This window comes from Sciurus vulgaris, assembly GCF_902686455.1.
Source record: "Sciurus vulgaris genome assembly, chromosome: 5".
Classification (NCBI taxonomy): Eukaryota; Metazoa; Chordata; class Mammalia; order Rodentia; family Sciuridae; genus Sciurus; species Sciurus vulgaris.
In genome coordinates this window covers 75,413,355-75,438,540 of record NC_136465.1, presented here as the reverse complement: position 1 = coordinate 75,438,540, position 25,186 = coordinate 75,413,355, and positions in this window count along the sequence as shown.

Genomic DNA, 25,186 nt, shown 5'->3' with positions numbered 1-25,186 from the left:
CAGGGTCCTGGGTTCAATCCCCAGCACTCAAAAAAAAAAAAAAAAAAAAAAAAAAACAAAAGAAAAAAGAAATAAATAAAGTAAAGGTATTGTGTCTGTTTACAACTAAAAAAAAAAAAAAATTAAACAAACAAAAAAGCACTGGAGAAGCTAGGGATCGAAGGAACTTACCTCAACATCATGAGGTCTATTTATGACAAACCAAAACCAAAGCCAAAATCATAATGAACAGAGAAAAACTGAAAGCATTTTCTCTAAAATCAGGAACTACACAAGGCTGTCGACTCTCACCACTACTACTCAATATAGTCCTCAAAATATTAGCCAGAACAATCAGACAAGAGGAGGAAATAAAAGGAATACAGATAGGAAAAGAAGAAGTCAAACTGTGTCTGCATGCTGATGACATAATCCTATATATAAAAGACCCCCAAAAAATCCACCAGAAGACTTCTAGAGTATATAAATGAGTTCACCAAAGTAAAAGGATATAAGAACAACACCCAAGAAGTCTATAGCTTTCCTATACTCCAACAATGATTTAACCAATGAAAAGAACACACACACACACAAAATTCAATAAAATATTTGGGACTTACTATAACCAAGGAGTTAAAAGAGTTCTACCATTAAAATTATAGAATACTAGAGAAAGAAATTGAAGAAGACCTTAGAAGATGAAAAGGCATCCCATGTTCTTGGATAGACAGGATTAATGTTGTGAAAATGGCCATACTACCAAAAGCAATTTACAGATTCAATACAATCTCCATCAGAATACCAATGACATTCTTCACAGAATTAGAGAAAACAATCCTTAAATTCATTTGGAATTATGAGACTCAGAATAGACAAAGCAATATTTTTTGTTGTTGTTGTTGCTCCCCAGCCTTGTGCTTACAAGGCAAGCACTCTACCGACTGAGCTATCTCCCCAGCCCCCAAAGCAATACTGAGAAAGAAAAGTAAAGAGACATTACAATACCTGATCAGAAATTACACCTCAGAGTTATAGTAACAAAACGAGCTTGGTATTGGCATTAAAATAAACATGAAGACCAATAGAAAAAATAGAAGACCCAGAAATAAACCCACACACTTACAGCCATCCAACACTTGACAATGGTGCCAAAAATATATTTTGAAGATATGACAGCCTTTTTAACAAAGGGTGCTGGGAAAACTGGATAGTTATATGTAGAAAAATGAAACTAGATCCCTATCTTAACTTGCACAAAAGTCAAATCAACTTGGTTAAAGACTTAGGAATTAGACTAGAAACTTCACAACTGCTAGAAGAAAACACTCCATCACATTGGTGCTGACACCAACTTTCTTAACAAGACCCCAAAGCACAAAAAAGAAAGCCCAGAATCAATAAATGGGATGCCATCAAATGAAAAACTTGCACAGCAGGAAATGATTAAGAGCATGAAAAAAGAGCCTATGGAATGGAAGAAAATTATTGCCAGCTACTCCTCTGAAAGGGAATTAATATCCAGAATATATAAAGAATTCAAAAAACTTAACACCCAAAATAACCAAATAACCTAATCAATAAATGGGCAAAAGAAATGAACAGATATTTCTCAAAAGAAGAAAAACAAAGACCAACAGATATATGAAAATAAAATTGAGCATCTCTAGCAATCAGGGAAATGCAAATCAAAACAACACTAAGATTTCATCTCACTCTAGTCAGAATGGCAATGATCAAGAATGCAAACAACATAAAGGTTGGCAAGGATGTAGAGAAAAAGGTCACACCTCATTGGTGTGACTGTAGACTAGTACAACCACTCTGAAAAGCAGTATGGAGACTCCTCAAAAAGCTGGGAATGGAAACATCACAGCCCAGCTATCCCACTCCTTGGTATTTTCCCAAAAGAACTGAAAATCAGCATACTGTAGCAATACAGCCACCTCAGTGTTTATAGCAGCACAATTCACAATACCTAAATTATGAAATCAACACAGATACCCATCAATAGATTAATGGATTAAAAAATTGTGGTATATCTACACAATGGACTTTTACTCAGTCATAAAAAAGAATAAAATTACAGCATTATCTGGTGAATGAATGGAAATGAAGATCATGCTAACTGAAATAAGGCAGATTAGAAACCCAAAGGTTGAATATTTTCTCTCATATGTGGAAGCTAGAGTAAAATAAAGGAAATGAGAAGAATAGGATAGCATGAAGATAAAGGGAAGATCTGTGGTATAGAAGGAGGAGATGGATAGGCAGAGTGGAGGGATGGGCCCTTGGGGTGGCAGTGCAGAACTAATTCTTTTAAAAAATCATGTTATATGCATATATAAAAAATATACCACAGAGAATTTCACGTTTATATATATGCAAAAAGAACCAATCAAAAATAAATAGTTAGATGAGCAAAAGGAAGTCTAGAAGAGTACAGGAAGGAGAATGGGGGAGGGGAGGGAGCAAGAGAGGAAAAGGGGGTAGGAAAATGGAATCATGAACTGAAATTGAATTCTGAGCATGTGTGAGTTTTCAGGATGGACCCAACTACTATGTAAAGCCCTAATAAAAAAAATGTTTTTTTTTTAATCTGTGTGATATAAAGAAATGGTCTGATTATTCTAAAGAATTTCTAATAAACAATAATTTATGTTAGCACAATTATTCTACCTAATGGATACTACAAATTATTGTTTTTAAAGTACTTGAAAATTAAGATTCTATATTAGATAACATTTTCTCTCAGTGATTTTACTTAGTTTATTATTATTCTTAGTATATTAGTTTGGTACCATAACACAATGTCCCAGACTGGTGGTTTCAATGACAGAAATTTATTTTTTCACATTGTAGAGGCTACAAGTCCAAGACCAAGGTGTCAGCAGGTTTGGTGTCTTCTGAGGGCTCTCTCCTTTGCATGCAGGTGGCCATCTTCTGTGTCTTCACATGATTATTTCTCTGTTGTCTAAACCTAAACTCCTCTTCTTATAAGAATGCCCATCTGTTAAATAGGGATTAGAGCCCACTCACTGAATTCACCTTATTTTAATTGCCTTTTTACAGGACATATCTCCAAATATAATCACATTCTGGAGAATTTGGGATTAAGATTTTGACATGGGAATGGGGCGGGGCGTCACAATTGAGCTCATATCACTTTGCAAGTCTATTACTTGATTCAAAGGAATACATTTGCCCTGTATGAACCTCACTAATTTTAAATTTTGACTTATTTGTATCCAAACTGAAGACTTCTGAAAGATCAACTTCCAGAGGCATTCCAAAAGCAAAACCATATGCAGTTTTCATCTTCTTTTTTTTCACTGAATATTATTTATTTGACACACTATGTTACTACATTCCGGGATGCAGAATTCTGGATTAACTATGGGAGCAAAAAGAAAATTGCCTAAGATCTTGTCATATGTAGGGCAAGGAATATTAAGACATATTATCCATTAAGTCTGTCCTAACTGGTCAATTCTTTGTGGAGTATATCTGTGTGTCTTAATGTTGTCTTTGTGAATGTTAGTAATCTTTTACAGAAAAATAGAAATTTATTGCCTCTTATTTTGTATCAGCTTTTAAATGTCTTTGAAGGAGATAGCAACTTTTAAATGAAGAGGAAGTCAAGTCACCCTATAGAAAGTTAGTTCAGGTAGTTCAGGCTATTTCCTGAACAATAGGAGAGCAACTAAATTGACCCGTGATATTAAACGTTATGCATGTCACTTTTATGGATTGGATGGTAGTGTCTCCCCATTCCCTAATTCACATGCTGAAATTATAATCCACAATATAATGGTATTAAGAAGTAGAACCTTTGCAAAGTAACCATGTCATGAGAGTGGAGCCCTGGTGAATAAGATTAGAACCCTTATAAATGAGACCTCAGCTGTTTTACTCTTCCCACTACGTGAAAGTACAATGACAACTTAACAGTCCTCAACATCCAAGGAGGCCCTACCAGATTCAGAATATGCTGGCACCCTGATCTCAGACGTCCACCCTTCAGATATGAAAACTAAATTTCTATCATTGATGAGCCTATGATATTTCTCTCTAGCAGCCAAACTATCACTAAAAAGCACTCCTACCCCTGCCGAACAATAAATAACATTATTTGAAACTAATTTATGGTTGTACTTGTTTAAATGAGCTTCTTTCCAGAGACTTGAATACATATAGCATCATTTTCAAAACTGAATGTCAAATAGTCATCTTTGTTCTTCTCTCTGACAAATTTATTCATGATGTCTTTTGCTCAGTAGACCTTGCTTCTAGCTGGCCTTCCTCAGACTTGAGCATATTGTTGTTCCCACAGGAATTATAATAAATATGTTACCAGTACCTATCTCAAACTTTAAGTGATTTTGGAATAAACAATAGACTTCTTGTAGCTCTTACAAGAGATAAATAAATAAGTAAAACAGAAAGAAAAGTAAAACCTAAGTCATTAAGGGAAAGTTTTAAATCTTTAAACTTCCAAATAACTTTTATTGATTTATTTTCCCTGACCTCAAGGAATCTAGAGATTCAGAAAATCAGAAAACTTTGGTTCACAAATCTAATTATAAAGAACATTATGCCCAATGCCAGGAGAAGCTTGTTTTGAAAGTTTCTTCTCAAAGAAACAAATTCTTAAATTGTACTTCCAATATGTGGACCTATCCAGGCAATTTGTTCACAGTACATATCATGAGGAAATGTAGCTGAAAGTTTAAATATTAAAATTTAACCTTAACCATTAATATGTTTCTCAATATTGTTGTCTTATAGAAAAATTATGATGTGTCTATATAAAAATGAAGAACTATACCTATTTTTATGAATGGAAACTAAGTTATTATCACTAAATAAGTACAAGTGTCAGAAAAAAATATTTAAAAATAACAAATATTAACAATTTTATCATTCTGAAATAATCACTCAACATTTTAGAATATTTCTGCCAATCTTTTGTCTTTTACTATCTCTTTAAATATAAATGAATATAATTCACTGGATTCCTAATTTTTCTTACATTAATTTTCTTTGAATTTTCATTATACCCAGCACTAATCATAAATCACGTTATATTCTTACATATGAAGTCATTTTTCTCTTACTGTTTTTAAGATTTTTCTCTTCATCCTTGTCTTTCAACGATTTTTGATGTGCCATTGTACCGTGTGGTACATTGAACTTCTTGAATTTGTAAATTAATACTTTTGATCAAATCTGAGAAATTTTCAACCATTGTTTCTTCAAAAATTTTTCTACCTCTTTCTCTCTTCTTCTTTTGTGTCTCCCATTACATAAATATATGCAGGTATGCAACCTCTATTTTTCTCCAATTTTTTCCCTGTTTTTAAGATGGATCATTTCTTTTTAGCTTTATTGATTCTTTCTTCTGCAATTTCAAATCTGCTGTTAAGCCTCTTTAGTGAATTTATCATTGCTGTCTTTTTAAGATTTTTCTCTTTTCTTCTTTGTTGTGTCACTGTCATCACATTTTCCTTGAATTTTCTAAATCTGGTTTTAGTTCTGTAAGGCGCCCAAAAAGGAAACCCCAATTCTGTCCCATGGATGGACGGCAACCCCAATCAACCGCAGGAGGCGTCACTTGATGCAAACCGCAAGAGGTGTTTATTCCAGCGCACTGGGACCCAACTCGAAGGAGTCGAGTCCCTAGCAGAAAATCTTGTAGGTTTATAAAGGCAGAAACCACACATCGGGAGGGGTCGCACATGAAAGGGAAAAGGGGGACAAAGCTGCCGGGAAATTTCAAAGGGGGTCTGGGTTTGCTGATAACATACAACATGTTTCACAATGTTTTACAACAGGGCGTAGATTCTGGTCAATAGTTTCTGGTAATCATTCTGTTTGATCACTATCTGGCTATCTGGCTCAATTTACCCTTTTATTCTCTGTTTGGGGCTGTTTCTTGGAACAGTTTTAAGGGCTTTGTTCCCATTCCTGGGAGGGTGACCTTAGGGAGTTGAGATGACTGGGAGGGTGACCTTAGGGGGTTAAGATAACTGGGAGGGTGACCTCAGACAGCTTAAAAAAATGTCCATTCTTTCATTTCCCCATTTTCTTTTCTGGTAAGTTCTAATCATGGAACTTCTGTCTCTATATACTCTTCTCCAAAGCTATTTCCATGGCAGAGGGACTGGTATTGTTGCCTGAGCATTAGTACCTGTACAGCACTTATTCTTTCCCTGATGAAGGTGACTAGGCGATTTTAGGCAGGCAAGAGCCGAGGGGGCGGGCCACCAATTAGCAGCCCCTTGTTTGCAGTCCTTGATAAACAGTCCTTGATAAAGGCAGGTAAATTTGGTAATCAATGGCCTCCGGAGATCCTTGACATTCCATTCTTCCAGGGGCAGTCTCCAACTTGCAGAGGCAGATGACCTCATGGCTTCATTTCCTCGATTTGACCCGATCCCCTATTTCTACACTAACTGCCTATTCCCAATTCTGTCTTCATTCCCCGCTTTAGCTTTAGGAACCCATAACTGCTTGTTAAGGAAATGAAAAGGGGCGTCGGTCATTCTGGCTGCTTCGAAGCTGAATGGGGGCAGCGAGGGGCAAGCAGTTTGGAGTTCCTTCTTTTTAAAAATCGGGTCAATCGAGGGGTCCCAGGAAGAAGCCTGGTTGGGGAAGAGCAGGTTGTAAAGTCATCTGGGGGTGGCTGCTTCTATGATAGAAGAACAAAAAGACATGAGTACTGAAATGAGATTAGCACAAAGTAAATGTTGCAGCATCTGAAACATGCCACTGAGTATCATGAAAATGACAGAAGTTAATCTCTCACCAGGAGGTGAAAGAACTGAGAAATTGTTCCCATAACTAGGCCTAGCAAAGGCTGGAGAGGACAAGGCCTTCATTTGGGGACTTTAACATTGCCATAGATGTCCCTAAAAAATATAGTTAAGCTACTTAATGTCATCTGATTTTGTAAAATATCCCTTTATTGGTATAACCTGTGTTTAGTAGAGATCTCTATACTTCTGTTACTTAGAAATAGATAATCATACTGGCAAACATAGATTAAGTCTACCTGTGTAGCTTAGGAAGGTCTGCAGGCCTTAAACTGACTAAAAACTTCTGACTCTGGCAGTTTCTCTGATAGTTATCAGGCTACATCTAAAGTTACATTTAACTATTATTTCCTTTAAATGCCCAAGAATGGCTATACTTTGGTTTTAACTGTTTTGCTGGGTGTCTAAGATCAAGCTGGTCAAATTGACCTGGTTCCTGTCTTGTTAAAGAGTCAGCTGAGTCCCACAGGGGTCACTCGTACAGAACTTAAGAGCGGCTCCTTAGCTCCACCAGTGACTTTGGTTAGGCAGGGTCTCTTGATGGGGTGACTTCCTTTAGAAACATCAAGGGATGTTTCCCCTTTTCCATGACCCTCCTCTGCAGCAGATGCACTGGATGATTTTTCATCCTCTAGTCAACAATCTCCTTGATCAGGAGGTTGTGTGACCCAGAGTTGCAACGCTCCTTAGAGAAGTTCTCTTATTCCCTGGGTTCAGGCTAATGTTGAGGGCAAGACCCAAATATGGACTTTTCTTGACCTCTGTATTTAACTCCAATTTCTAAGTTTGATCTTAATTATCCAGCAAGCCAGTCTCACCAGTCATAAATTAAGAGTAATGGGCTTTAACTTTGATGTCCATAACTTTACAGTTATTTACCCTTTTATCTAACTGGAGTCTGCATTAGTACTGGAAGTTACCACTATCTATTCTATAGGTGATGGCTTATTATCACAAGTTACCTAGGTTGTTTGTTCTTGGAGCAGCTACTTCTGCAAAACATTAACAGGTAACAGTTTTACAAAATGAAATTAGCAAGAGTAAAAAAATATATTCAGCTTGTATAATAGCTATCTTGAATTTCGATTGAGAACTACATTCTATCCCCTATTTGAGATCACAGTACTTTTACAACAAGAACCAATCTTTTGACTATAACTTTAAATAAGCTGAAGTCTGGCTTATTTTGGAGTCACTCTAACATGCAGTAAGGTGGGAGGCAGAGCCTTATCTCAGGTAAGGCAGGGCTCTTTACAGATCTTAAGTGTTCTAATTCTGATGTTGATCTTTGCTTCTTCCTTAAATATCATTAAGTAGTTTACATATACTGTTTCCTGAGTCTATATAAACTTTATAATTAACACAATTTAACATAGTATCTAAAACATGAATCAAAGAAAGGCTGAAAGAGCTTTTGTTATTTCCACAATCCGAGAGTGCTGGGACTCGAACCCAGGCCTCCCGCTTGAGAGTCAGGAACTCTACGTACGAGATGAGCTAAATGGCCTGCACTGAGAGAGCTTTTAACTTTCCTTTTGTGATTAAATGGCAAAATGTTTTCATGTTTCTTTCATGTTTCACAATATTAACCTTTAAACAAATCAGACTCTAATGTTTAGAAATACATTTACATTTGAAATTCTTTATCTCAGTGTAAAAAGTAACAAATTTTACACATACCCTATTGATAGCAGGTCCTATAATAGAACATTAAATGATAGAAATAAATCCCCAATAAAATTTACTCTTTATAAGTTTAAGATTACCATTACTGACAAGTTTAATCTGGAGGATAGCAGAGCTTAATAAATTCCTTGCTTTAAAAACTTGTGGTCCTGAAAAATATGAACACATTTAATATACAACTAGTGACCATTTCACAAATACCTTGACACTTTTATCTTACCAAATTGAGTTTTTAAAGAGAAATGTATACTCTGTAACAAAGTACAATACTCTATAATAGTTGTTTAACCATAATTGTATACACCCCAATTTTTAAGACTAATTGTTCTAAAGAATAAAACTTAATAGACACAAAGTTAAGAGTAAATTAGTGTTTCAAATCCTTGTCATTTTACCATGTCATTCTACCATATAGATTAAACTTTGGTTTATATCAGAACGTTAGTATTTCACCTTAGGAAAAACCTTCAATAGTTTTAGCTGTCTCACATACATATAACCAACTTAGTTACACACAAACTTGTTGAAACTTGCCTTTTACTTACACAGACTTTCTTAGCACTTACTTAGACCCTCATGTATTTCATCACACAAGCACTTTCTTACCCAGAAACATTTCCTTTTTCCTTTTACTAAATATATTTCCATACCCAGAACCTTTTATTTTCTCTTTCCTACTCGTTGACCCCTTTTTGTTCACATTCTGAAACAACTCTTATGAAATTTCTGAATTTAGATAAATTACTCTATTTTAATAAGATTAAATATTCTGTTGTTTATAGTACTCTAATTGAAACACAGTTGAAACTTTTGGGACCCTTTGTATATAGAATTGCACTTGTTAGGACATGACTCTTAGTAACCTTGTTTTTAGTTTAGTGATGACACAAAGCAAGTTTAAACCCTTTTATTTACCAACCTATGAAAACACCAATAATGTTTAAGTATGATACCCCATGGAATTTAAGGAGTTAAAAGTACTCGATGTTATTTAACAATTAGCATTTTAACTTTGTAAATTAATCAGATGTCTCTACAAACACATTAGAGTAATCCCATACATGTTAACTCTAATTCACTTATTCTGTAAAAAACCAAGATATCAGATAAGTGTCCTGAACAGTATTTGCTGTCTCTTCCCTGTTGAAAAGTCCTAGAAACAATTGATATTAGACATTTTATTAACATCAATATTTTATTAGCTTGACCACCTAGAGACTTTCAAGTTATTTTCAAAGACATTTTACTCTTATTAGTTTACCCAATTTGAACCTTTTTAAATCACGTGAATTAAAAGTATCTGGATCCATTTTTAAATTTTAATTTTAGGAGCGCTCAGCTTTGATACAGACAAAACATGACATCAGACAGCACAACATACAAATAACACAAAATCAAGCCCTTGTAACTTTATAGGTGAATCTCCATTGCAATGTAACAGATGTTCAAAAACTCTAGTTGAATAAAAAATAGAACTGATCAAAAAATCATGAGCTCAAAAAAACATATAATTAAAAATATAGCATTTACTTTGCTGGAGTTTTAAAGACTCTTTTTACCTTTTCTTTCCCTGGGTTTGAGACTGGTCTCCTACTGAGCCTTTAGGCTTCTTTTATTTATATTTCAATGTAAGCCTTGACTGAGATCTGGAAGGATCTAACAGGTTTTAACAGAAACTCTGTGTCTAAGGCATTTTAGCCATCTCATCCGGACAGGTTGGATGTTAAAATTATGAGACCTTATTTTTTACTACTTTTGAGACTGAAGCTACTTTGCTAAGTTACCCTTCAGGGCTGTCGGGAGGGGGAGTCCAGAGAAGGAACCTTTGGGGTCCACCCGAGAGTAGCCCGGGCCGAGAATCCCCCAGTTGTTCCAACCCTTCCTCCACCTCCGCCACAAACACACAATAGAACCAGATACAGACGGGCGCCAATCTCTGATCCACCAATTGAACCCCATCAGCGCCCTTACCGACGGAGACTACCAGGCGTCCCTGGCTCTCCTTCCACCCTTAGGGCGTCCCCCAGGGCTGCAACCTGTGGCCCCCAGGCACGTCTACCGGCCACTGTCCGGCCACTCTCACGAGTCACCGAACGGCTGCCACCGAAACCGAAAGCGCGCTCACAGAACCAGACCAACTAACAAAACACAAGACAAAGACAGACAACTTCGGGGTACCCCTTCTTACCTCCAAGGTCGACTCCGCGGATGAGGGGGGGCCATCTTATCCCGGGCGAGCCCCCAAATGTAAGGCGCCCAAAAAGGAAACCCCAATTCTGTCCCATGGATGGACGGCAACCCCAATCAACCGCAGGAGGCGTCACTTGATGCAAACCGCAAGAGGTGTTTATTCCAGCGCACTGGGACCCAACTCGAAGGAGTCGAGTCCCTAGCAGAAAATCTTGTAGGTTTATAAAGGCAGAAACCACACATCGGGAGGGGTCGCACATGAAAGGGAAAAGGGGGACAAAGCTGCCGGGAAATTTCAAAGGGGGTCTGGGTTTGCTGATAACATACAACATGTTTCACAATGTTTTACAACAGGGCGTAGATTCTGGTCAATAGTTTCTGGTAATCATTCTGTTTGATCACTATCTGGCTATCTGGCTCAATTTACCCTTTTATTCTCTGTTTGGGGCTGTTTCTTGGAACAGTTTTAAGGGCTTTGTTCCCATTCCTGGGAGGGTGACCTTAGGGAGTTGAGATGACTGGGAGGGTGACCTTAGGGGGTTAAGATAACTGGGAGGGTGACCTCAGACAGCTTAAAAAAATGTCCATTCTTTCAGTTCTTCAAGCTTTTATGTAGCTGCTCTGCAGTCTGTCTATTCAATTCAGCATCTAGACCCACTCAAGAGAGTTTCCACTGAGTGCTTTCATTTTCCTGAGTCTAGATCACTTTCCTGTTTTGTTCATATTTTTGCTTATTTGTTTAAAAATGCACATTTTAGATCTTATAGCAATTGTAGTCTCTAATTTTCCTTCCTGTGCAATTGGTGTTGCAATTTGTTTTCTGGTTGGCATGTTTGTTAATTTGCCAGGACCATTTCTATAGACTCTATCTGCCCCCATATTGTGCAACCACTGATGTTTCTGTTTATTTTTTCATTTGTTTTTCTTTTTATACCTGATTTTGTAGGGTCAGTTCTCTATCTGCATAGCTTACTGGTCAACCAAGGATTGGTTAGATGCTGTGCTCAAAAACAGTGAGCCATTATAGCTTTCATGCTCTGCCAACAGAGCTGCATGTGTTGAAGGACACATTCTAAGTCCAGGCACTTTTGAAGTTGTGCTTGCTTTTAATTTCTGCCACAGTCTCTTATGACTTAAGCATCTGTGTGCAACCCTCCAGTCAATGATATGTGGAGATCTTATCTGTCTCTCTTACTGCAATCTCATTTACCAAATCTCCCAGCTAAATATCTTCCTGGTCCACTGTTTTTACCTTTTTTTTTTTTTTTTTAAAGGGGGGTGAAGAAGGGGTATGAAAGCAACCCACATTACCAATATGGAATTTGATCATTTTTATAAATAGATAATTCTCCTATTGCTTGTTTTTTACCTTAATCAATTTCTTGGGTTCTGAAGTAGTTATTTTTGGCTATTTTATTTATTTTTATAGTTTCTTTTGGGGGAAACAATTTCCCCCTTTCTCACTCCATCTTGTCTAACTTACTACTATTAACATCCATATACTTTCAGTTATCATTATGATGTTTGTCAGTGATTTTTAAACCCGTGTTTCCCTCTTATTTGTTGAAATTCTGCTTAAGAGTTTTCCTTTCCCATTTATAAACTTCTTAATTGTAGTGGGTAACTGACCCAGGCCTGGATATAAAGTCAACTAAGGACAATGTCTGTAAGAATTAATGCCCTGGAAAGGGAGAGTTCCCCTTCCTATTCTTGCCAGCTGGTTTTCAGGGAACCTAATTAGCGCCATTCACTCCTTTCCTTTGGATTATAAAGGACTTTCCCTAGGATCTAACCACTTTCCTTTTAAGTGCAAATGCCCCTGTGAAGGCTCCAGGCCCAAGGCTAGAGATTTACCGGAAAGCCTTGTAAGAGGAATCAGTATCCCTTATCACCCTCTGCTTTTGTAAACACACTTCCCACTTGAAAACCCTTACACACAATCATATATGGTGTGTTTTGAAACCTTCTGACAACTATGTATTGTTTTAGACTAGACACTAGATAGTCTAAAAATGTTGTGAAAAACTGGTAAGGGGCACTCAGAATATGGAGTGCTGACTCCTCTGGGCCCACCAACGTAAAATAAAGTTTGTTTTCTCTCACTCTTCAGGTGCTGCTTCTTGACTGATTCCCATAACAATTGATTATGAATTCATGGATTCCTATTTTATGGAATGATTATTGCTAACATTATTTATATTGATGTGAAAACTGTCTTATATTTGGCCATTTGGAGCCCTTCATGTCAGCTCTTTTATTCCTTAGACACATTTAAATCATTCTTCGTCTAATTTATGACACAATTATAATTTCCGTTCTTATCTCATACTTTCTTTCCCACAGTCTTCAAATTAGGCAGTTTTTTGGTGTATTTTAGAGAGAAATGGAATTTAGAAAACAGTATCTGAGTTCTCACTGAGGGGTCCTTATCTGTACTCAGTTATGGACTGAATCATGTCCCCTGACAAATTCATGTGTTGAAGTTCTGATATCCAAAGTGACTACGTGTGGATATGAAAGAATGGACATTTTTTTAAGCTGTCTGAGGTCACCCTCCCAGTTATCTTAACTCCCTAAGGTCACCCTCCCAGTCATCTCAACTCCCTAAGGTCACCCTCCCAGGAATGGGAACAAAGCCCTTAAAGCTGTTCCAAGAAACAGCCCCAAACAGAGAATAAAAGGGTAAATTGAGCCAGATAGCCAGATAGTGATCAAACAGAATGATTACCAGAAACTATTGACCAGAATCTACGCCCTGTTGTAAAACATTGTGAAACATGTTGTATGTTATCAGCAAACCCAGACCCCCCTTGGAAATTTCCCGGCAGCTTTGTCCCCCTTTTCCCTTTCATGTGCGACCCCTCCCGATGTGTGGTTTCTGCCTTTATAAACCTACAAGATTTTCTGCTAGGGACTCGACTCCTCGAGTTGGGTCCCAGCGCGCTGGAATAAACACCTCTTGCGGTTTGCATCAAGTGACGCCTCCTGCGGTTGATTGGGGTTGCCGTCCATCCATGGGACAGAGTTGGGGTTTCCTTTTTGGGGGCCTTACAGATATAGGGCCTTTAGGAGGTAGTTAAGGTTAAGTGAAGTCATAACGAAGGTTAAAATTCAAGAGGGCTGATGCCTAATAGGAGGAAGAGACCTCAGAGTGCTCTCTCTCCACTCTGTGAAGTCACAGTGAAAAAATGGCTATCTACAAGCCAAGAAAAGAGACCTCACCAGGAAACTAATCACCTTGATCTTGGACTTACTTCCTCCAGAACTGTGAGAAATAAATTTCTGTGTTATGTGTCACTCAGTCTGTGATATTTTGTTATGGCATCCTGGGTTAAGACACAGCTGGAAAAAATATGCATATACCCATGCATGTGCAACATCTCTATCTATAAATATGTCCATATGTATACTAATCCATATATATGTACACACGTGTGTGTGTATATCCATATATTAATCTAAAATATTTTGAGTTTATTAGAACATAAAGAGATATAACAATTGAATTCAATGCACAATTGACTTTTTTTTTTTTTTTTTTTGGTAAAAGGGATTGAACTCAGGGGCCACTGAGCCACATCCCCAGCCCTATTTTGTATTTTATTTAGAGATGGGGTCTCACTGAGTTGCTTAGTGCCTCACTTTTGCTGAGGCTGGCTTTGAACTCTCCATCCTCCTGCCACAGCCTCCCCAGCCACTGGGATTACAGGTGTTTTTAAATCTTAAGTTTCATTTTTATTTTCTAGACACCAGAAAATCATAAACCTTTGAAGCTGAAGGTAAACAGCTATTATTTACTAACATCCCATCTGTGCAATACTAGAAAGTTGGAATTTATAAAATTGTGATATTTTATATCAGTATGCCTAACACCTTAATTCTCTTTACAATTTCATGGTTGATATTGATATTTTCTTTTCTTTTTTTTTTTTCTTGTTGAGATTTTAATTTACTTTGAGTAAAGAGGAAGAACGCACACTCTTTAAATGATTAGAAAATACTGCATTCATTTTTCTGAAAAAAAATTTAATGATGGTATTTTGAAAACATAAGTATAATATAGTAAAATATATTTGGTCTTCTACCTCATTTCATGACATCTAACTCCCCAAAATTCTTGGAATTTCTGGAGTGATGAGTGTCTTTTATATGTTAATAAGATGATTGGTGGCTGGAGACCCCAGGTAGCTTCAGGATGGGAGCTGGTTATTGGAAAGACCAGGGCCTGAGAAGCCCATCCCTTTCAACCCTAATCCCTAAGCTCCAGGGAGGGGAAAGAGTCTGAAGATTAAGTCAGTTACCAATAAATTCATGGCTCTTGACTGAATCTTAGATGGGAATAAAAGGTCACTACAGATAATATTGAGACAATTGATAATATTTATTTTGCATACTATTTTATCGCACTTTGATTAGATAATTGTACTTGGTTACATAAAATAATATTTTTGTTCTCAGAAAGTACAAATTTATGAATTGGGGAAAGAAGGTAAGATATTTACAGTTCAGGGAAAAAGGGAAAAGAAAATGAACCAAATGCTAAGTGGTTAAAGGGGAAGAGTAATTCTTTGTAATATTCTGGTAATTTTTTCTGTACCTATGAAACCATATCAAAATTAAAAGTTTCAAAAACAATTTAAAATATTTATTTTTCAAATTATAGAAGCACCTAGAAATGATTGTGTAAGGCCCCCAAAAAAGGGCCCCCAACTCTGTCCCATGGATGGACGGCAACCCCAATCAACCGCAGGAGGCGTCACTTGATGCAAACCGCAAGAGGTGTTTATTCCAGCGCGCTGGGACCCAACTCGAGGAGTCGAGTCCCTAGCAGAAAATCTTGTAGGTTTATAAAGGCAGAAACCACACATCGGGAGGGGTCGCACATGAAAGGGAAAAGGGGGACAAAGCTGCCGGGAAATTTCAAAGGGGGTCTGGGTTTGCTGATAACATACAACATGTTTCACAATGTTTTACAACAGGGCGTAGATTCTGGTCAATAGTTTCTGGTAATCATTCTGTTTGATCACTATCTGGCTATCTGGCTCAATTTACCCTTTTATTCTCTGTTTGGGGCTGTTTCTTGGAACAGTTTTAAGGGCTTTGTTCCCATTCCTGGGAGGGTGACCTTAGGGAGTTGAGATGACTGGGAGGGTGACCTTAGGGAGTTAAGATAACTGGGAGGGTGACCTCAGACAGCTTAAAAAAATGTCCATTCTTTCATTTCCCCATTTTCTTTTCTGGTAAGTTCTAATCATGGAACTTCTGTCTCTATATACTCTTCACCAAAGCTATTTCCATGGCAGAGGGACTGGTATTATTGCCTGAGCATTAGTACCTGTACAGCACTTATTCTTTCCCTGATGAAGGTGACTAGGCGATTTTAGGCAGGCAAGAGCCGAGGGGGCGGGCCACCAATTAGCAGCCCCTTGTTTGCAGTCCTTGATAAACAGTCCTTGATAAAGGCAGGTAAATTTGGTAATCAATGGCCTCCAGAGATCCTTGACATTCCATTCTTCCAGGGGCAGTCTCCAACTTGCAGAGGCAGATGACCTCATGGCTTCATTTCCTCGATTTGACCCGATCCCCTATTTCTACACTAACTGCCTATTCCCAATTCTGTCTTCATTCCCCGCTTTAGCTTTAGGAACCCATAACTGCTTGTTAAGGAAATGAAAAGGGGCGTCGGTCATTCTGGCTGCTTCGAAGCTGAATGGGGGCAGCGAGGGGCAAGCAGTTTGGAGTTCCTTCTTTTTAAAAATCGGGTCAATCGAGGGGTCCCAGGAAGAAGCCTGGTTGGGGAAGAGCAGGTTGTAAAGTCATCTGGGGGTGGCTGCTTCTATGATAGAAGAACAAAAAGACATGAGTACTGAAATGAGATTAGCACAAAGTAAATGTTGCAGCATCTGAAACATGCCACTGAGTATCATGAAAATGACAGAAGTTAATCTCTCACCAGGAGGTGAAAGAACTGAGAAATTGTTCCCATAACTAGGCCTAGCAAAGGCTGGAGAGGACAAGGCCTTCATTTGGGGACTTTAACATTGCCATAGATGTCCCTAAAAAATATAGTTAAGCTACTTAATGTCATCTGATTTTGTAAAATATCCCTTTATTGGTATAACCTGTGTTTAGTAGAGATCTCTATACTTCTGTTACTTAGAAATAGATAATCATACTGGCAAACATAGATTAAGTCTACCTGTGTAGCTTAGGAAGGTCTGCAGGCCTTAAACTGACTAAAAACTTCTGACTCTGGCAGTTTCTCTGATAGTTATCAGGCTACATCTAAAGTTACATTTAACTATTATTTCCTTTAAATGCCCAAGAATGGCTATACTTTGGTTTTAACTGTTTTGCTGGGTGTCTAAGATCAAGCTGGTCAAATTGACCTGGTTCCTGTCTTGTTAAAGAGTCAGCTGAGTCCCACAGGGGTCACTCGTACAGAACTTAAGAGCGGCTCCTTAGCTCCACCAGTGACTTTGGTTAGGCAGGGTCTCTTGATGGGGTGACTTCCTTTAGAAACATCAAGGGATGTTTCCCCTTTTCCATGACCCTCCTCTGCAGCAGATGCACTGGATGATTTTTCATCCTCTAGTCAACAATCTCCTTGATCAGGAGGTTGTGTGACCCAGAGTTGCAACGCTCCTTAGAGAACTCCTCTTATTCCCTGGGTTCAGGCTAATGTTGAGGGCAAGACCCAAATATGGACTTTTCTTGACCTCTGTATTTAACTCCAATTTCTAAGTTTGATCTTAATTATCCAGCAAGCCAGTCTCACCAGTCATAAATTAAGAGTAATGGGCTTTAACTTTGATGTCCATAACTTTACAGTTATTTACCCTTTTATCTAACTGGAGACTGCATTAGTACTGGAAGTTACCACTATCTATTCTATAGGTGATGGCTTATTATCACAAGTTATCTAGGTTGTTTGTTCTTGGAGCAGCTACTTCTGCAAAACATTAACAGGTAACAGTTTTACAAAATGAAATTAGCAAGAGTAAAAATATATTCAGCTTGTATAATAGCTATCTTGAATTTCGATTGAGAACTACATTCTATCCCCTATTTGAGATCACAGTACTTTTACAACAAGAACCAATCTTTTGACTATAACTTTAAATAAGCTGAAGTCTGGCTTATTTTGGAGTCACTCTAACATGCAGTAAGGTGGGAGGCAGAGCCTTATCTCAGGTAAGGCAGGGCTCTTTACAGATCTTAAGTGTTCTAATTCTGATGTTGATCTTTGCTTCTTCCTTAAATATCATTAAGTAGTTTACATATACTGTTTCCTGAGTCTATATAAACTTTATAATTAACACAATTTAACATAGTATCTAAAACATGAATCAAAGAAAGGCTGAAAGAGCTTTTGTTATTTCCACAATCCGAGAGTGCTGGGACTCGAACCCAGGCCTCCCGCTTGAGAGTCAGGAACTCTACGTACGAGATGAGCTAAATGGCCTGCACTGAGAGAGCTTTTAACTTTCCTTTTGTGATTAAATGGCAAAATGTTTTCATGTTTCTTTCATGTTTCACAATATTAACCTTTAAACAATCAGACTCTAATGTTTAGAAATACATTTACATTTGAAATTCTTTATCCCAGTGTAAAAAGTAACAAATTTTACACATACCCTATTGATAGCAGGTCCTAAAATAGAACATTAAATGATAGAAATAAATCCCCAATAAAATTTACTCTTTATAAGATTAAGATTACCATTACAGACAAGTTTAATCTGGAGGATAGCAGAGCTTAATAAATTAGTTGCTTTAAAAACTTGTGGTCCTGAAAAATATGAACACATTTAATATACAACTAGTGACCATTTCACAAATACCTTGACACTTTTATCTTACCAAATTGAGTTTTTAAAGAGAAATGTATACTCTGTAACAAAGTACAATACTCTATAATAGTTGTTTAATCATTATTGTATACACCCCAATTTTTAAGACTAATTGTTCTAAAGAATAAAACTTAATAGACACAAAGTTAAGAGTAAATTAGTGTTTCAAATCCTTGTCATTTTACCATGTCATTCTACCATATAGATTAAACTTTGGTTTATATCAGAACGTTAGTATTTCACCTTAGGAAAAACCTTCAATAGTTTTAGCTGTCTCACATACATATAACCAACTTAGTTACACACAAACTTGTTGAAACTTGCCTTTTACTTACACAGACTTTCTTAGCACTTACTTAGACCCTCATGTATTTCATCACACAAGCACTTTCTTACCCAGAAACATTTCCTTTTTCCTTTTACTAAATATATTTCCATACCCAGAACCTTTTATTTTCTCTTTCCTACTCGTTGACCCCTTTTTGTTCACATTCTGAAACAACTCTTATGAAATTTCTGAATTTAGATAAATTACTCTATTTTAATAAGATTAAATATTCTGTTGTTTATAGTACTCTAATTGAAACACAGTTGAAACTTTTGGGACCCTTTGTATATAGAATTGCACTTGTTAGGACATACTCTTAGTAACCTTGTTTTTAGTTTAGTGATGACACAAAGCAAGTTTAAACCCTTTTATTTACCAACCTATGAAAACACCAATAATGTTTAAGTATGATACCCCATGGAATTCAAGGAGTTAAAAGTACTCGATGTTATTTAACAATTAGCATTTTAACTTTGTAAATTAATCAGATGTCTCTACAAACACATTAGAGTAATCCCATACATGTTAACTCTAATTCACTTATTCTGTAAAAACCAAGATATCAGACAAGTGTCCTGAACAGTATTTGCTGTCTCTTCCCTGTTGAAGAAAAGTCCTAGAAACAATTGATATTAGACATTTTATTAACATCAATATTTTATTAGCTTGACCACCTAGAGACTTGCAAGTTATTTTCAAAGACATTTTACTCTTATTAGTTTACCCAATTTGAACCTTTTTAAATCACGTGAATTAAAAGTATCTGGATCCATTTTTAAATTTTAATTTTAGGAGCGCTCAGTTTTGATACAGACAAAACATGACATCAGACAGCACAACATACAAATAACACAAAATCAAGCCCTTGTAACTTTATAGGTGAATCTCCATTGCAGTGTAACAGATGTTCAAAAACTCTAGTTGAATAAAAAATAGAACTGGTCAAAAAAATCATGAGCTCAAAAAAACATATAATTAAAAATATAGCATTTACTTTGCTGGAGTTTTAAAGACTCTTTTTACCTTTTCTTTCCCTGGGTTTGAGACTGGTCTCCTACTGAGCCTTTAGGCTTCTTTTATTTATATTTCAATGTAAGCCTGGACTGAGATCTGGAAGGATCTAACAGGTTTTAACAGAAACTCTGTGTCTAAGGCATTTTAGCCATCTCATCCGGACAGGTTGGATGTTAAAATTATGAGACCTTATTTTTCATTACTTTTGAGACTGAAGCTACTTTGCTAAGTTACCCTTTAGGGCTGTTGGGAGGGGGAGTCCAGAGAAGGAACCTTTGGGGTCCACCCGAGAGTAGCCCGGGCCCAGAACCCCCCAGTTGTTCCAACCCTTCCTCCACCTCCGCCACAAACACACAACAGAACCAGATACAGACGGGCGCCAATCTCTGATCCACCAATTGAACCCCATCAGCGCCCTTACCGACGGAGACTACCAGGCGTCCCTGGCTCTCCTTCCACCCTTAGGGCGTCCCCCAGGGCTGCAACCTGTGGCCCCCCAGGCACGTCTACCGGCCACTGTCCGGCCCCTCTCACGAGTCACCGAACGGCTGCCACCGAAACCGAAAGCGCGCTCACAGAACCAGACCAACTAACAAAACACAAGACAAAGACAGACAACTTCGGGGTACCCCTTCTTACCTCCAAGGTCGACTCCGCGGATGAGGGGGGCCGTCTTATCCCGGACGAGCCCCCAAATGTAAGGCCCCCAAAAAAGGGCCCCCAACTCTGTCCCATGGATGGACGGCAACCCCAATCAACCGCAGGAGGCGTCACTTGATGCAAACCGCAAGAGGTGTTTATTCCAGCGCGCTGGGACCCAACTCGAGGAGTCGAGTCCCTAGCAGAAAATCTTGTAGGTTTATAAAGGCAGAAACCACACATCGGGAGGGGTCGCACATGAAAGGGAAAAGGGGGACAAAGCTGCCGGGAAATTTCAAAGGGGGTCTGGGTTTGCTGATAACATACAACATGTTTCACAATGTTTTACAACAGGGCGTAGATTCTGGTCAATAGTTTCTGGTAATCATTCTGTTTGATCACTATCTGGCTATCTGGCTCAATTTACCCTTTTATTCTCTGTTTGGGGCTGTTTCTTGGAACAGTTTTAAGGGCTTTGTTCCCATTCCTGGGAGGGTGACCTTAGGGAGTTGAGATGACTGGGAGGGTGACCTTAGGGAGTTAAGATAACTGGGAGGGTGACCTCAGACAGCTTAAAAAAATGTCCATTCTTTCAATTGGAAATAAAACTGAAAATGTTATGATAGTAACTGCAGAACTTTTGATTGTTGTAACTAATTTTCCAAATCTGAAGTATAGATTACTAATAGTCTTAACTAACTCCCTAAGATGTAAATTGAAATTTGTACATACACATTGTGAGAGAGAGACAGAGAGGTGGTGAATTTATGGATAAATGCATGAATAAATAGATGGGTTTCACAAATACATGAAAGGAAATTACCAAAAATATAATCATAAAGAATTGGCAACCTCAGAATTTTTCATGCACAGTGAAGTTGGAGATAGAAATGAAATGTCACACACTATTCTCTAAAGATAAACTTTTCTTCTGGAATACATAAAGCCCTAATTCATGAAAGGCAGCTTTTGAGGTGAGTGATGACTTAAGAGTCGCATCTTGGAGTTGTCCAAGTCAAACAAAAGTATAGATAAAGAGATGAATCTCTAATAAAAGAACTTTTATTTGGAATAAACAGAACAGTATTGCACATAAGCACAGGCCAGAGTGGCCTCCAGTATATCTGAAGAACAAAGAAAATTTCGGGGGGATTATTAGGACAAAGTAATCTACACAAATTAATTTGATAGGAAGTTCACTGGCACTTTCAGAGTGCTTGTGGCAGCTGGCCACATTCCTATACAGTCTTAAGGTCATAGTTGGCAGTACCATGTGAATTGCTAACAAAAATAATCTTAAAGATAGTACAGCCTTTTTTGTTGGATTGGTCCTGTGAAATGTTCTGATAGGCAGGTTCCCACTGCTCAACTCCCCTGAGCAGTGGGAACCCAAGGTTAAAGGGATAATTCTATAGACTGGGCTTAGATGCTGACCCCCACATGCTTTCTTTTAAAAACCAATTTACTTGCAGACTTTGTCCTTGCTTAAGTAAGTAGATATGGTACATTGTCAGCAAACAACCTGCTATCTTTAAGAGAAATACATGTCCTTTATAATGGCCAAAGATTCCATGACTCAAAACGATAGGATTCCACAGGTTTGATGACTTCCCAGTCCCTGGAGCCTTCCTGAAGCTTAAATCTGCATCTGCATCTTCCTGATTTCAGAGGGGGGAGGGTTTCCAAATTTAGCTAGTTTCAAACCCTTAAAAGGCCCTAGCTCTAATAAAAATATGCCGTCCTTTTTGGACGCAGTCTGGTCCCAGTCACTTCATAGCCTGTGCTATACACTTATCTCTCCTATTTTGACTTTCCTAAACACACTCGTGTCTGTCAATCTGTGTGATCTGCTTAAATTCTTCCCTGCAATTGCAAAGACCTAGGGATCTCTAAGATACAGGACCTGCCCAGTTCCAAGGTTGGCAATTCACAGCAGGGCAGGACCTTTCTAAAACAGAGCCTGGATCCATATCCTGATAGTTCCAGTCCGCAGTGTGTTTCCCTTTTTTTCACATGGTGCCTACACTTCATTTTAGTAGAATGTAACAGGAGTGACTCCATTTTGCATAACAGATTTTTGGGAAGTATAGTAACTTTTGGTTTCTAATTTGACAATTGGAGGTGGTACTATTCTCTGACTACAATCCATGGAAATGTTTCTGAAACAAAAAGAACATGTTTTGGCAAATGGAATAGTGGAATTTAGAGCTATACATTTAATTGCTCAAGAAATGAGTCTCATTTGAACAGTTCACTGACTTTCCTTCAGAGCCCCTCATGTCTCCACATAAACTCTGCCTCCTGGACTTCATAGAAAAGAAACACTTAGTTCCTTCCAGGGCCTGTATTTTTAAGATCAGAAAAGAGTCTAAAAATTAAAAGCTAAGGAGGGTGTGGGTGATTGCATCCAAGTTGTATGTCATTTTTGAGTAAGCCACATATAAAGAGTGGGGTCTAATCACTCCTTTTTGAGTTTAATGAGGTTTTTTTTTTTTTTTTTTTCTTTTTTTTTTTTTTTCAGTGCTGGGGATCGAACCCAGGGCCCTTGTGCTTGCAAGGCAAGCACTCTACCAACTGAGCTATCTCCCCAGCCCCTAATGAGGTATTTTCTATGAGAAAAGTCTAGGATATCACAAATACTTTGAAAGCATCCTGTTTTTAATATTAATATATCATTCCCCATTACTGAAGAAAAAAATTTTGAATCATAATTTAATGTGTTCAACCACATTTATAGAACAACCAAAATATCCTAAGAACCATTCCTTTTCTGTATGATTCTTGTTGTTTGGTGTGACCACATGAGTTTTCAAACATGGGCCTTCTGCACCTTTCATTTTCCTACCTCCCACTGTAGTTAGCTTTACCAACCATTTTCAATCACTTGCAATTCCTGAAATACATAAATTTTTGCCTAACTTTAAACATTTACCAGAGTAACTCAACCTCATCTTTTAGAAATAATTGTTTTATTGATTATTACTAATTATTGTGCACTAAGTCATTCAGATCTCAGCAACTAAGGTGATTTCTATTAACTGATTACTTTTTTGTTGTTGAGGAAACTGAAACTCAGATTTTGAAGAATTTGAAAGTGACTTAATTTCAGAAGAGCTATGCCAGCTCAAGTTGAACAACTTCTGTAGTATGAATAAAAACCCTTGAATATAACTCATATTGAAATTTTACTAGAAAACAACCTAGGTGTTTAAGTTAGCAACAAACTAAATATGAGCCAACTTCATTATTATCTCTAGAAAATTAATTTACTCTAAGCTTTATTAACTCATAAACAATTGTTATTAAACTTATATTAAATTCATGTGTGCATAGGTTTCCTTATTAAAATACAATTGAAAAGAATCTATAGATATTGAAAAAGTGTGTTAAAATGAGAAGGTATGAATAATCCAAGCACAGCACAAGTAAATGAAGAATATTAAAGAATGCATATTCCTTAGTTGAAAAGAATTAGATGATATATAAATGTATTAATTACCCTTTAAGTAAAACATAGCACAATCAACTCTAAAGAATTAATATCTTCTTTTGAAAAAAGCTGATAATGGATGAAGACTGAGTGCTTAGAAAACCTGGCAAAAACCAACAGTACCAACTGTTAAAAGATTAATATAAGCGCAAATAAAGTTATTTTAAAAATCAGGTCCCCACTGATATGACTTAATGAGAAACTCATATAACATCAGTGGTATCCTTTCTCAACATTCATCTAATTTGAAAACATCTGACAAAACCCTGATAAATGACTACTAATCTCCAAAAGTGTCAGTCATAACAGATAATGAAATGCTAAAGTGATTACTGATTGGAAGAGACTAAGAATATATGATGACTAAATTCAATTTGATATTTTAGATATTTAGATACTCTGTTATGGACAGAAAGAAAAAGACATTAGTGGAAAAACTAGAGAAACAAAAAAACTATAGTTTAATAAATAGTATTATACATATGCTAATTTTGAATTTTGTTCAATACACCACGGTCACATAAGTTGTCAGAGGAAGTTGGTTGAAAGCCATATGAAAATAGTACTATCTTTCAACTGCTTTGTAAATCTAAAATTTCTTCAAAATGCCCAGTTTAAAAACACACTTGTAATTTGAAAAAAAAAGTAACAAGACCTAAACTACATTGTTTTGTTCCCCAGCTCCTTCCAACCTGATAAACCTTCCTAGAAATCTTCTTTAACTGTATATTATATATAAAGTCCTATTCCACTTTACATAAATATATATATATCCTATTTCACATTAAACCTCAATAAGCCTTTGACATAGGTACCATTTATAATTCTTATTTTTCCATTATTAAAACAAACGTAAGACTCTTAAAGGTAATTTGCTGAAGATCTCAAAAGATTATAAATGAAGAACCTAGATTCACCAGGGTAGTTTGACTGAATAGTACAATAAATTCAATATCATGTTATGTTCTAACCCTAGGATCAGCCAATGGGTGATAATACAGACACTTGGTCTAAGAAATCTGTTGCACACATATATCCTTTTGTTTTCCTCTTCCTTATTGATAAGATCATGACCATATACCATATTCTCTTCCTTTATTAATAAGATTTCTAGCTAGGTATATGTATCAGCTTTATTTCTCAGCATTCATTACAACTGTTTGATCAAGTGACTGGCTATCACCAATGAACAGAT